General features: G+C 45.7%; 4 non-coding genes across 4 annotated transcripts; all 4 read right to left on the minus strand.

The window, feature by feature from the left end:
* Positions 1–1,332: 1,332 nt before the first annotated feature.
* LOC130330542 (U2 spliceosomal RNA) lies at positions 1,333–1,523 on the minus strand. Its single transcript, XR_008873680.1, has one exon. It is a non-coding gene; the product is annotated as a U2 spliceosomal RNA (small nuclear RNA).
* A 2,594-nt stretch (positions 1,524–4,117) lies between these two features.
* LOC130330543 (U2 spliceosomal RNA) lies at positions 4,118–4,308 on the minus strand. Its single transcript, XR_008873681.1, has one exon. It is a non-coding gene; the product is annotated as a U2 spliceosomal RNA (small nuclear RNA).
* Positions 4,309–6,392: 2,084 nt separating this feature from the next.
* LOC130330544 (U2 spliceosomal RNA) lies at positions 6,393–6,583 on the minus strand. The gene has a single exon (XR_008873682.1). It is a non-coding gene; the product is annotated as a U2 spliceosomal RNA (small nuclear RNA).
* A 6,397-nt stretch (positions 6,584–12,980) lies between these two features.
* LOC130330545 (U2 spliceosomal RNA) lies at positions 12,981–13,171 on the minus strand. Its single transcript, XR_008873683.1, has one exon. It is a non-coding gene; the product is annotated as a U2 spliceosomal RNA (small nuclear RNA).
* Positions 13,172–13,340: the final 169 nt, after the last annotated feature.

Here is a 13,340-nt window from a genome sequence, read left to right on the forward strand (position 1 = left end):
GGTATTGAGTGACATCACAGCACAGTGCTAAGGCTCCTGGGCCTGGACACAGCAGCAGCTGCAATATCTCAACGGAGAATACGTTTATATATATGTGTGTGTGTGCGCGTATATATATATATATATATATATATATATATATATATATATATATATATTTCTCCGCCGAAATCACTTTTAAACCCATTTCCACCTTTTTTTCCCTTCTCTTCCTCTTACTTTTTTTTCACGTTTTTTTACGTTTTTCTCCTTTTCGCCTCTTTTCTGGGCGTATTATTCTTCTTTTTCTTCTTTTTTTTCGTCTAATGCATACCCCATCAGTGCAGCAATGCTTATTCAATACCGCCAGCAGATGGAGACACTGGGGGATAATTTTCTAAGGATTTATACTGATTTTTCCTGTCTGAATTTGTCGCACAGAAAGTTGCAGGCCAAATATGTGTGACATTTCTGCGACTTTAGCTTCTAGAGCATTTTTACAACATTATACATAGGTGCTGAATACATAAAAAGCGACTGTTCAGCGACAGACAAGTCGCATCGGCTGAAAGTAGGCCAGAATGTCAGTCCATGTTGGAGCAGGTTTAGATACAGTCTAAAGTATAGATCTCAAAGTCTGTGCACAGAATTTAGCAAGGGCCTCGCACCTTCTGATGCATCAGGTAGGTGCACAATAGCATAGCCTAACCCTCTGTACTTTGGTCTATATTGATGCGGGACATAGACAGCCAGCTGATGACCAATCCATTAGTGCAATGGATGGCTGGAAGCATTTGTCTTTGCCTTTGCAATACCACAGAAGCAATGCATGGTCAATGTACAGCAATGACACACCTGTGTGAACAGCCAGGAGACCCCCCCCCCCCCCCATGTTATGTTACATAGTTACATAGTTAGTACGGTCGAAAAAAGACATATGTCCATCAAGTTCAACCAGGGAATTAAGGGGTAGGGGTGTGGCGCGATATTGGGGAAGGGATGAGATTTTATATTTCTTCATAAGCATTAATCTTATTTTGTCAATTAGGAACATTCAGCACCCACCCGCTATCAAGGCAGCTGCCTATCATGTCATGCCCTACCTGCACAGGTGTGCTGGCTACTCAAATGATCCAATTAAGGAGGCCATTTAGTCAGCAGCAGCAGAAGTCCTGTGCCTGGACGCTCCAACAGCGGCCAGACACAAGCAGAAGCAGAAGCAGCAGAAGCAGCAGCAGCACCACCTTTTGTTTTTTGGCTGCAGCAGCAGCAAGGCCCACAGGGCTGGCTAGCTGGCTAGCCAGCAAGCAGGTAGCAATGAAAGTAGGAATCTTTCTTTTTAACCCTGTAAGGGGGTGGTGCACTGTACCCGAAGATACTGCCATATCGGGTCAATGCATAGGGCGACGGAAGCAAGCTTCGAAATCGGCCCCCGTTCTCAAAAATCCATTTAATATATGGTCCCCAGATAGGGGACGTATCAGATATTAAACTGATAAGAACAGATACTACACTTGATCTTAGCCAAAAGGCCGAGAAGCGATAACCGTGAAAGGGACGGGCCCAACAAGGTGCCCTTCATGGGCACTATCACTGCTTGCTATCAGGGAGGCTGCCAGACAATTTTCCATGCACACTCTGGGCTGGGGGGCAGTCAACCACCAGTACACACAGCAGAACCTAAACCCATACCATTATTGCTAAGCAGCAAGACAGGGGCCCATTGCACTCCCACGGGGCCTTTTTAAATGCAATCCATAACCCGGATTTGCCAGGAACCCTTCTTACTCCTCCTACTTGCATGTGACACTGGGCTTAGGATCTGCATAGGAAACACACACACAAGCACACACCTACCTTTGTTGCCTGCAGATGCCTCCTTGGCTGTCCCCAAACGGTATCAAACCAACACCCACGGGAAGCTGTAAGCATAGAGGACATGCCTGCACCCCATTGGACTTACCTGTGTGGGTTAAATCCGGGTTATTTGACAACCTATGGCGGTGATGGTTCTGCTCAGGCAGAGCAGTGCTGATGCTCCTCATAAAGCTGTCGCTGCTGTGAAGGTTCTAGGTGACATCACAAATCCCTATGGTTACATACACAACAAAGCTGGGTTGTTGTTGTTTACACTCTGCAAGGCCTGTGGAAGTGAGTGACATCATAGCACTGTAGTTCTGAGGGTTCTAGATGGATGCAACAATCTCCTGTTGCTTCTATGAAGGCCATAATAGACGACATCACCAAACAGCTCCATAGTCACATACACAGCAAAGGAGAGATGTTGTTTACACCTAGTGATGTCAGTGGTATTGAGTGACATCACAGCACAGTGCTAAGGCTCCTGGGCCTGGACACAGCAGCGGCTGCAATATCTCAACGGAGAATACATAGTTACATAGTTACATAGTTACATAGTTAGTACGGTCGAAAAAAGACATATGTCCATCAAGTTCAACCAGGGAATTAAGGGGTAGGGGTGTGGCGCGATATTGGGGAAGGGATGAGATTTTATATTTCTTCATAAGCATTAATCTTATTTTGTTCCAGGAATGTATCTAATCCTGTTTTAAAGCTGTTAATTGTTCCTGCTGTGACCAGTTCCTGAGGTAGACCGTTCCATAAATTCACAGTCCTCACGGTAAAGAAGGCGTGTCGCCCCTTGAGACTAAACTTTTTTTTCTCCAGACGGAGGGAGTGCCCCCTCGTCCTTTGGGGGGGTTTAACCTGGAACAGTTTTTCTCCATATTTTTTGTATGGGCCATTAATATACTTATATACGTTTATCATATCCCCCCTTAAACGTCTCTTCTCAAGACTAAACAATTGTAACTCCTTTAATCGCTCCTCATAGCTAAGATGTTCCATGCCCCATATTAGTTTAGTCCCCCATATTAGTTTATATATATGTGTGTGTGTGCGCGTATATATATATATATATATATATATATATATATATATATTTCTCCGCCGAAATCACTTTTAAACCCATTTCCACCTTTTTTTCCCTTCTCTTCCTCTTACTTTTTTTTCACGTTTTTTTACGTTTTTCTCCTTTTCGCCTCTTTTCTGGGCGTATTATTCTTCTTTTTCTTCTTTTTTTTCGTCTAATGCATACCCCATCAGTGCAGCAATGCTTATTCAATACCGCCAGCAGATGGAGACACTGGGGGATAATTTTCTAAGGATTTATACTGATTTTTCCTGTCTGAATTTGTCGCACAGAAAGTTGCAGGCCAAATATGTGTGACATTTCTGCGACTTTAGCTTCTAGAGCATTTTTACAACATTATACATAGGTGCTGAATACATAAAAAGCGACTGTTCAGCGACAGACAAGTCGCATCGGCTGAAAGTAGGCCAGAATGTCAGTCCATGTTGGAGCAGGTTTAGATACAGTCTAAAGTATAGATCTCAAAGTCTGTGCACAGAATTTAGCAAGGGCCTCGCACCTTCTGATGCATCAGGTAGGTGCACAATAGCATAGCCTAACCCTCTGTACTTTGGTCTATATTGATGCGGGACATAGACAGCCAGCTGATGACCAATCCATTAGTGCAATGGATGGCTGGAAGCATTTGTCTTTGCCTTTGCAATACCACAGAAGCAATGCATGGTCAATGTACAGCAATGACACACCTGTGTGAACAGCCAGGAGACCCCCCCCCCCCCCCCATGTTATGTTACATAGTTACATAGTTAGTACGGTCGAAAAAAGACATATGTCCATCAAGTTCAACCAGGGAATTAAGGGGTAGGGGTGTGGCGCGATATTGGGGAAGGGATGAGATTTTATATTTCTTCATAAGCATTAATCTTATTTTGTCAATTAGGAACATTCAGCACCCACCCGCTATCAAGGCAGCTGCCTATCATGTCATGCCCTACCTGCACAGGTGTGCTGGCTACTCAAATGATCCAATTAAGGAGGCCATTTAGTCAGCAGCAGCAGAAGTCCTGTGCCTGGACGCTCCAACAGCGGCCAGACACAAGCAGAAGCAGAAGCAGCAGAAGCAGCAGCAGCACCACCTTTTGTTTTTTGGCTGCAGCAGCAGCAAGGCCCACAGGGCTGGCTAGCTGGCTAGCCAGCAAGCAGGTAGCAATGAAAGTAGGAATCTTTCTTTTTAACCCTGTAAGGGGGTGGTGCACTGTACCCGAAGATACTGCCATATCGGGTCAATGCATAGGGCGACGGAAGCAAGCTTCGAAATCGGCCCCCGTTCTCAAAAATCCATTTAATATATGGTCCCCAGATAGGGGACGTATCAGATATTAAACTGATAAGAACAGATACTACACTTGATCTTAGCCAAAAGGCCGAGAAGCGATAACCGTGAAAGGGGCGGGCCCAACAAGGTGCCCTTCATGGGCACTATCACTGCTTGCTGTCAGGGAGGCTGCCAGACAATTTTCCATGCACACTCTGGGCTGGGGGGCAGTCAACCACCAGTACACACAGCAGAACCTAAACCCATACCATTATTGCTAAGCAGCAAGACAGGGGCCCATTGCACTCCCACGGGGCCTTTTTAAATGCAATCCATAACCCGGATTTGCCAGGAACCCTTCTTACTCCTCCTACTTGCATGTGACACTGGGCTTAGGATCTGCATAGGAAACACACACACAAGCACACACCTACCTTTGTTGCCTGCAGATGCCTCCTTGGCTGTCCCCAAACGGTATCAAACCAACACCCACGGGAAGCTGTAAGCATAGAGGACATGCCTGCACCCCATTGGACTTACCTGTGTGGGTTAAATCCGGGTTATTTGACAACCTATGGCGGTGATGGTTCTGCTCAGGCAGAGCAGTGCTGATGCTCCTCATAAAGCTGTCGCTGCTGTGAAGGTTCTAGGTGACATCACAAATCCCTATGGTTACATACACAACAAAGCTGGGTTGTTGTTGTTTACACTCTGCAAGGCCTGTGGAAGTGAGTGACATCATAGCACTGTAGTTCTGAGGGTTCTAGATGGATGCAACAATCTCCTGTTGCTTCTATGAAGGCCGTAATAGACGACATCACCAAACAGCTCCATAGTCACATACACAGCAAAGGAGAGATGTTGTTTACACCTAGTGATGTCAGTGGTATTGAGTGACATCACAGCACAGTGCTAAGGCTCCTGGGCCTGGACACAGCAGCGGCTGCAATATCTCAACGGAGAATACGTTTATATATATGTGTGTGTGTGCGCGTATATATATATATATATATATATATATATATATATATTTCTCCGCCGAAATCACTTTTAAACCCATTTCCACCTTTTTTTCCCTTCTCTTCCTCTTACTTTTTTTTCACGTTTTTTTACGTTTTTCTCCTTTTCGCCTCTTTTCTGGGCGTATTATTCTTCTTTTTCTTCTTTTTTTTCGTCTAATGCATACCCCATCAGTGCAGCAATGCTTATTCAATACCGCCAGCAGATGGAGACACTGGGGGATAATTTTCTAAGGATTTATACTGATTTTTCCTGTCTGAATTTGTCGCACAGAAAGTTGCAGGCCAAATATGTGTGACATTTCTGCGACTTTAGCTTCTAGAGCATTTTTACAACATTATACATAGGTGCTGAATACATAAAAAGCGACTGTTCAGCGACAGACAAGTCGCATCGGCTGAAAGTAGGCCAGAATGTCAGTCCATGTTGGAGCAGGTTTAGATACAGTCTAAAGTATAGATCTCAAAGTCTGTGCACAGAATTTAGCAAGGGCCTCGCACCTTCTGATGCATCAGGTAGGTGCACAATAGCATAGCCTAACCCTCTGTACTTTGGTCTATATTGATGCGGGACATAGACAGCCAGCTGATGACCAATCCATTAGTGCAATGGATGGCTGGAAGCATTTGTCTTTGCCTTTGCAATACCACAGAAGCAATGCATGGTCAATGTACAGCAATGACACACCTGTGTGAACAGCCAGGAGACCCCCCCCCCCCCCCATGTTATGTTACATAGTTACATAGTTAGTACGGTCGAAAAAAGACATATGTCCATCAAGTTCAACCAGGGAATTAAGGGGTAGGGGTGTGGCGCGATATTGGGGAAGGGATGAGATTTTATATTTCTTCATAAGCATTAATCTTATTTTGTCAATTAGGAACATTCAGCACCCACCCGCTATCAAGGCAGCTGCCTATCATGTCATGCCCTACCTGCACAGGTGTGCTGGCTACTCAAATGATCCAATTAAGGAGGCCATTTAGTCAGCAGCAGCAGAAGTCCTGTGCCTGGACGCTCCAACAGCGGCCAGACACAAGCAGAAGCAGAAGCAGCAGAAGCAGCAGCAGCACCACCTTTTGTTTTTTGGCTGCAGCAGCAGCAAGGCCCACAGGGCTGGCTAGCTGGCTAGCCAGCAAGCAGGTAGCAATGAAAGTAGGAATCTTTCTTTTTAACCCTGTAAGGGGGTGGTGCACTGTACCCGAAGATACTGCCATATCGGGTCAATGCATAGGGCGACGGAAGCAAGCTTCGAAATCGGCCCCCGTTCTCAAAAATCCATTTAATATATGGTCCCCAGATAGGGGACGTATCAGATATTAAACTGATAAGAACAGATACTACACTTGATCTTAGCCAAAAGGCCGAGAAGCGATAACCGTGAAAGGGGCGGGCCCAACAAGGTGCCCTTCATGGGCACTATCACTGCTTGCTGTCAGGGAGGCTGCCAGACAATTTTCCATGCACACTCTGGGCTGGGGGGCAGTCAACCACCAGTACACACAGCAGAACCTAAACCCATACCATTATTGCTAAGCAGCAAGACAGGGGCCCATTGCACTCCCACGGGGCCTTTTTAAATGCAATCCATAACCCGGATTTGCCAGGAACCCTTCTTACTCCTCCTACTTGCATGTGACACTGGGCTTAGGATCTGCATAGGAAACACACACACAAGCACACACCTACCTTTGTTGCCTGCAGATGCCTCCTTGGCTGTCCCCAAACGGTATCAAACCAACACCCACGGGAAGCTGTAAGCATAGAGGACATGCCTGCACCCCATTGGACTTACCTGTGTGGGTTAAATCCGGGTTATTTGACAACCTATGGCGGTGATGGTTCTGCTCAGGCAGAGCAGTGCTGATGCTCCTCATAAAGCTGTCGCTGCTGTGAAGGTTCTAGGTGACATCACAAATCCCTATGGTTACATCAGTGGCGTTGCTAGGGTTGGTGTCACCCGGTGCGGTAGAAAATGGTGTCACCCCCAAACCTACCCCCTCCCCCCAGTAAGTTTTTAGCCTGTTGTGACAGACACCACTGTTGTAGCGCATTGTGAGAAATTCCAGTATAATAATCAGATATACCAGTTGCCACAGAATGGGAAAGTGTTAAGGAAGTTTTCACCATTTAAATATACAGCTCCCAGAATTACTTAGGGGTACTCCACTGGAAAACATTTACTTTTATATCAACTGGTGCCAGAAAGTTAAACAGATTTTTAAATTACTTCTATTTAAAATATTAATCCTTACAGTACTTATCAGCTGCTGTATGCTCCACAGGAAGTTGTGTAGTTCTTTCCAGTCTGACCACAGTGCTATTTGCTGACACCTCTGTCCATGTCAGGAACTGTCCAGAGCAGGATAGGTTTGCTATGGGGATTTGCTCCTACTATGGACAGTTCTTGACATGGACAAAGGTGTCAGCACAGAGCACTGTGGTCAGACAGAAAATAAATTAAAAAAGAAAAGAACTTCCTGTGAATCACTTATACAGCAGCTAATAAGTACTGGAAGGATTAAGATTTTTAAATAGAAGTAATTTACAAATCTGTTTAACTTTGTAGCACCAATTGATAAAAAAAAAAATAATGTTTTCCAGTAGAGTACCCCTTTGAGCAGTGGTGAGGTTATGCTGGGAGTTGTAGTTTCACTCACCATAACTGTAGAACTTACAAGTGACTACAGCTCTGATAGGACATAGAGAGGAGAATGTACAATGATATCAGTGACTACAGGTGATGTCTTCTCTATAGTGAGAATACACAATGATATCAATGATTACAGGTGACGTCTTCTCTATAGTGAGGAGAATACACAATGATATCAGTGACTACAGGTGACGTCTTCTCTATAGTGAGGAGAATACACAATGATATCAGTGACTACAGGTGACGTCTTCTCTATAGTGAGGAGAATACACAATGATATCAGTGACTACAGGTGACGTCTTCTCTATAGTGTGGAGAATACACAATGATATCAGTGACTACAGGTGACGTCTTCTCTATAGTGAGGAGATTACACAATGATATCAGTGACTACAGGTGACGTCTTCTCTATAGTCAGGAGAATACACAATGATATCATTGACTACAGGTGACGTCTTCTCTATAGTGAGAAGAATACACAATGATATCAGTGACTACAGGTGACGTCTTCTCTATAGTGAGGAGAATACACAATGATATCAGTGACTACAGGTGACGTCTTCTCTATAGTGAGGAGAATACACAATGATATCAGTGATTACAGGCGACGTCTTCTCTATAGTCTTCCCTTATCTAATTCAGATGGTACATACCGCCAGGACTTGTTCCAGCTAAAACTTCTGTCTGCAGAATGTGACGCCCAGACGTCTCCTCTCTATGTCAGCGCATTCTCATCCTCTATATGAAAACAGTTATTATTATAAACCTGCCAGACACAGTATCCTCTAAATATAATACTACTATACACTATACTCTTTGATTATAAATCTTCCATACACCATACCCACTGAATATAATACTACCACACACTGTACATTCTGAATATAATACCAACATATACTGTACACTCTGAATATAAATCTGCCACATACTGTAACCCTGAATATAATACCGCCACACACTGTACCCTCTGAATATAATACTACCACCCACTGCGCCCTCTGAATATAATACTACCACCCACTGCGCCCTCTGAATATAATACTACCACACACTGTGCCCTCTGAATATAAACTGCCACACACTGCACCCCTGAATATAAATCTGCCACATACTGTACCCCTGAATATAATACCGCCACACGCTGTACCCACTGAATATAATACTACCACATATTGTACCCTCTGAATATAATACTACCACCCACTGCGCCCTCTGAATATAATACTACCACAAACTGCGCCCCCTGAATATAAATCTGCCACATAGTGTACCCTCTGAATATAAATCTGCCACATACTGTACCCCTGAATATAAATCTGCCACATACTGTACCCCTGAATATAATACTACCACCCACTGCACCCTCTGAATATAATACTTAGAGATGAGCGAACTACAGTAAATTCGATTCGTCACAAACTTCTCGGCTCGGCAGTTGATGACTTTTCCTGCATAAATTAGTTCAGATTTCAGGTGCTCCCGTGGGCTGGAAAAGGTGGATACAGTCCTAGGAGAACTAATTTACGCAGGATAAGTCATCAACTGCCGAGCCGAGAAGTTCGAGACAAATCGAATTTACTGTAAGTTCGCTCATCTCTAATAATACTACCACAAACTGCGCCCTCTGAATATAATACTACCACAAACTGCGCCCTATGAATATAATACTACCACAAACTGCACCCTCTAAATATAATACTACCACAAACTGCGCCCTCTGACTATAATACTACCACAAACTGCGCCCTATGAATAACATTGCCATACAGTGCACCCTCTGAATATAATACCACAACCGCAGTAACACCCCTCAACATCCGTTAGCTGATGCTATTACCACGGGAGGGGGGGTATTGGTGGTGTTGCTAGTGGATGATGGGGGTGCTACTACTGGGGGGTGTTGCTGGAGGATGATGAGGGTGCTACTGGCCATCCCCCCTGGCAGTACCACCCCCATCATCCATCGGCAGGATCATCCTCCTGGCAGGAGCACCGCCATCATCCACCACCAGGATCTGCTGATGGAGGTGCTGCTGCTGGGGGGTGGGTGTTGCTGGTGGATGATGAGGGTGCTACTGCCAGGGGGGAGCATTAGGTAGGCAGCAGTTCCCCCACATTAGGTAGGTAGCAGTTTCCCCACATTAGGTAGCATCTTTTCCCCACATTAGGCAGCATAGATTCCCCACATGTGGTACCAGTTCCCCCACATTAGGTAGGTACCAGTTACCCCACATTAGGTAGCAATTTCCCCACATTAGGTAGCACAGATTCCCCACATTATGTAGCAGTTTCCCCACATTAGGTAGCATACATTCCCCACATTTGGTAGCACAGATTACCCACATAAGGTAGCACAGATTACCCACATAAGGTAGCATAGACTCCCCACATAAGGCAGCACAGATTTCCCACATTAGGTAGCATAGACTCCCCACATTAGGTAGCATAGACTCCGCACACTTGGTAGTAGTTTCCCCACATTAGGCCGCAGGTTCCCCACAATGGGTCAAAGTCTCCCCACATTAGATCGCTGGTTGAACCCACCCCCACCCCCACCCCCACCCACAAAAAAACACATACAACACAGAGAGACACACACACACAAACACACACACAGTCAGATAGACACACACTCACAGACAGACACAGAGTCACACACACAGAGTCACATACACACACAGTCACACACACACAGAGTCACATACACACACAGTCACACACACACAGAGTCACATACACACACAGTCACACACACACAGAGTCACATACACACACAGTCACACACACACAGAGTCACACACACACAGAGTCACACACACACAGTCACACACACACACACACACAGAGTCACATACACACACACAGAGTCACATACATACACACACACACACACACACACACACACACAGAGTCACATAACACACAATCACACACACACAGAGTCACACACACACAGAGTCACATACATACACACACAGTCACACACACACACACAGAGTCACATACATACACACACAGTCACACACACACACACAGAGTCACATAACACACACTCACACACACACAGAGTCACACACACACAGAGTCACATACATACACACACAGTCACACACACACACACACAGAGTCACATACACACACAGACAGAGAGACAGACACACACACTCACCCATCCAGCAGCGCTCCTTCTCACCTGGCGCCCTGCGAGTGACGTCGCTTACGTCCTCCTGCGCGGCCATGCAGTGTGACGTCAGGCCGGCGCAGACATGGGAGCGGAGGCCGGGCACAGTGCTTGTAACGGCGAGGGGATGTGATGACGGACGGGCGCACAGTGCAGGTGAAAGAGGGGGGGTTGCTGACGGACGGAAGGGCGCACCGCACCGCACACACAGCGCGGGGGGGGGGGGGGGGTGCTGACGGATGGGTGGCCGGTCAGGCACAGGTGGGGGGTGTCTGTGTAGCGGGGGGGGGGTGCTGCGGAGCATCTTGGTGTCACCCCATTAGGTTGGTGTCACCCGGTGCGGGCCGCACCCCCCGCACCCGGGTCGCAACGCCACTGGGTTACATACACAACAAAGCTGGGTTGTTGTTGTTTACACTCTGCAAGGCCTGTGGAAGTGAGTGACATCATAGCACTGTAGTTCTGAGGGTTCTAGATGGATGCAACTATCTCCTGTTGCTTCTATGAAGGCCATAATAGACGACATCACCAAACAGCTCCATAGTCACATACACAGCAAAGGAGAGATGTTGTTTACACCTAGTGATGTCAGTGGTATTGAGTGACATCACAGCACAGTGCTAAGGCTCCTGGGCCTGGACACAGCAGCGGCTGCAATATCTCAACGGAGAATACGTTTATATATATGTGTGTGTGTGCGCGTATATATATATATATATATATATATATATATATATATATATATATATATATATATATATTTCTCCGCCGAAATCACTTTTAAACCCATTTCCACCTTTTTTTCCCTTCTCTTCCTCTTACTTTTTTTTCACGTTTTTTTACGTTTTTCTCCTTTTCGCCTCTTTTCTGGGCGTATTATTCTTCTTTTTCTTCTTTTTTTTCGTCTAATGCATACCCCATCAGTGCAGCAATGCTTATTCAATACCGCCAGCAGATGGAGACACTGGGGGATAATTTTCTAAGGATTTATACTGATTTTTCCTGTCTGAATTTGTCGCACAGAAAGTTGCAGGCCAAATATGTGTGACATTTCTGCGACTTTAGCTTCTAGAGCATTTTTACAACATTATACATAGGTGCTGAATACATAAAAAGCGACTGTTCAGCGACAGACAAGTCGCATCGGCTGAAAGTAGGCCAGAATGTCAGTCCATGTTGGAGCAGGTTTAGATACAGTCTAAAGTATAGATCTCAAAGTCTGTGCACAGAATTTAGCAAGGGCCTCGCACCTTCTGATGCATCAGGTAGGTGCACAATAGCATAGCCTAACCCTCTGTACTTTGGTCTATATTGATGCGGGACATAGACAGCCAGCTGATGACCAATCCATTAGTGCAATGGATGGCTGGAAGCATTTGTCTTTGCCTTTGCAATACCACAGAAGCAATGCATGGTCAATGTACAGCAATGACACACCTGTGTGAACAGCCAGGAGACCCCCCCCCCCCCCCCATGTTATGTTACATAGTTACATAGTTAGTACGGTCGAAAAAAGACATATGTCCATCAAGTTCAACCAGTGAATTAAGGGGTAGGGGTGTGGCGCGATATTGGGGAAGGGATGAGATTTTATATTTCTTCATAAGCATTAATCTTATTTTGTCAATTAGGAACATTCAGCACCCACCCGCTATCAAGGCAGCTGCCTATCATGTCATGCCCTACCTGCACAGGTGTGCTGGCTACTCAAATGATCCAATTAAGGAGGCCATTTAGTCAGCAGCAGCAGAAGTCCTGTGCCTGGACGCTCCAACAGCGGCCAGACACAAGCAGAAGCAGAAGCAGCAGAAGCAGCAGCAGCACCACCTTTTGTTTTTTGGCTGCAGCAGCAGCAAGGCCCACAGGGCTGGCTAGCTGGCTAGCCAGCAAGCAGGTAGCAATGAAAGTAGGAATCTTTCTTTTTAACCCTGTAAGGGGGTGGTGCACTGTACCCGAAGATACTGCCATATCGGGTCAATGCATAGGGCGACGGAAGCAAGCTTCGAAATCGGCCCCCGTTCTCAAAAATCCATTTAATATATGGTCCCCAGATAGGGGACGTATCAGATATTAAACTGATAAGAACAGATACTACACTTGATCTTAGCCAAAAGGCCGAGAAGCGATAACCGTGAAAGGGGCGGGCCCAACAAGGTGCCCTTCATGGGCACTATCACTGCTTGCTGTCAGGGAGGCTGCCAGACAATTTTCCATGCACACTCTGGGCTGGGGGGCAGTCAACCACCAGTACACACAGCAGAACCTAAACCCATACCATTATTGCTAAGCAGCAAGA

The sequence above is a fragment of the Hyla sarda genome, unplaced genomic scaffold, assembly GCF_029499605.1.
Source record: "Hyla sarda isolate aHylSar1 unplaced genomic scaffold, aHylSar1.hap1 scaffold_336, whole genome shotgun sequence".
Taxonomy (NCBI): domain Eukaryota; kingdom Metazoa; phylum Chordata; class Amphibia; order Anura; family Hylidae; genus Hyla; species Hyla sarda.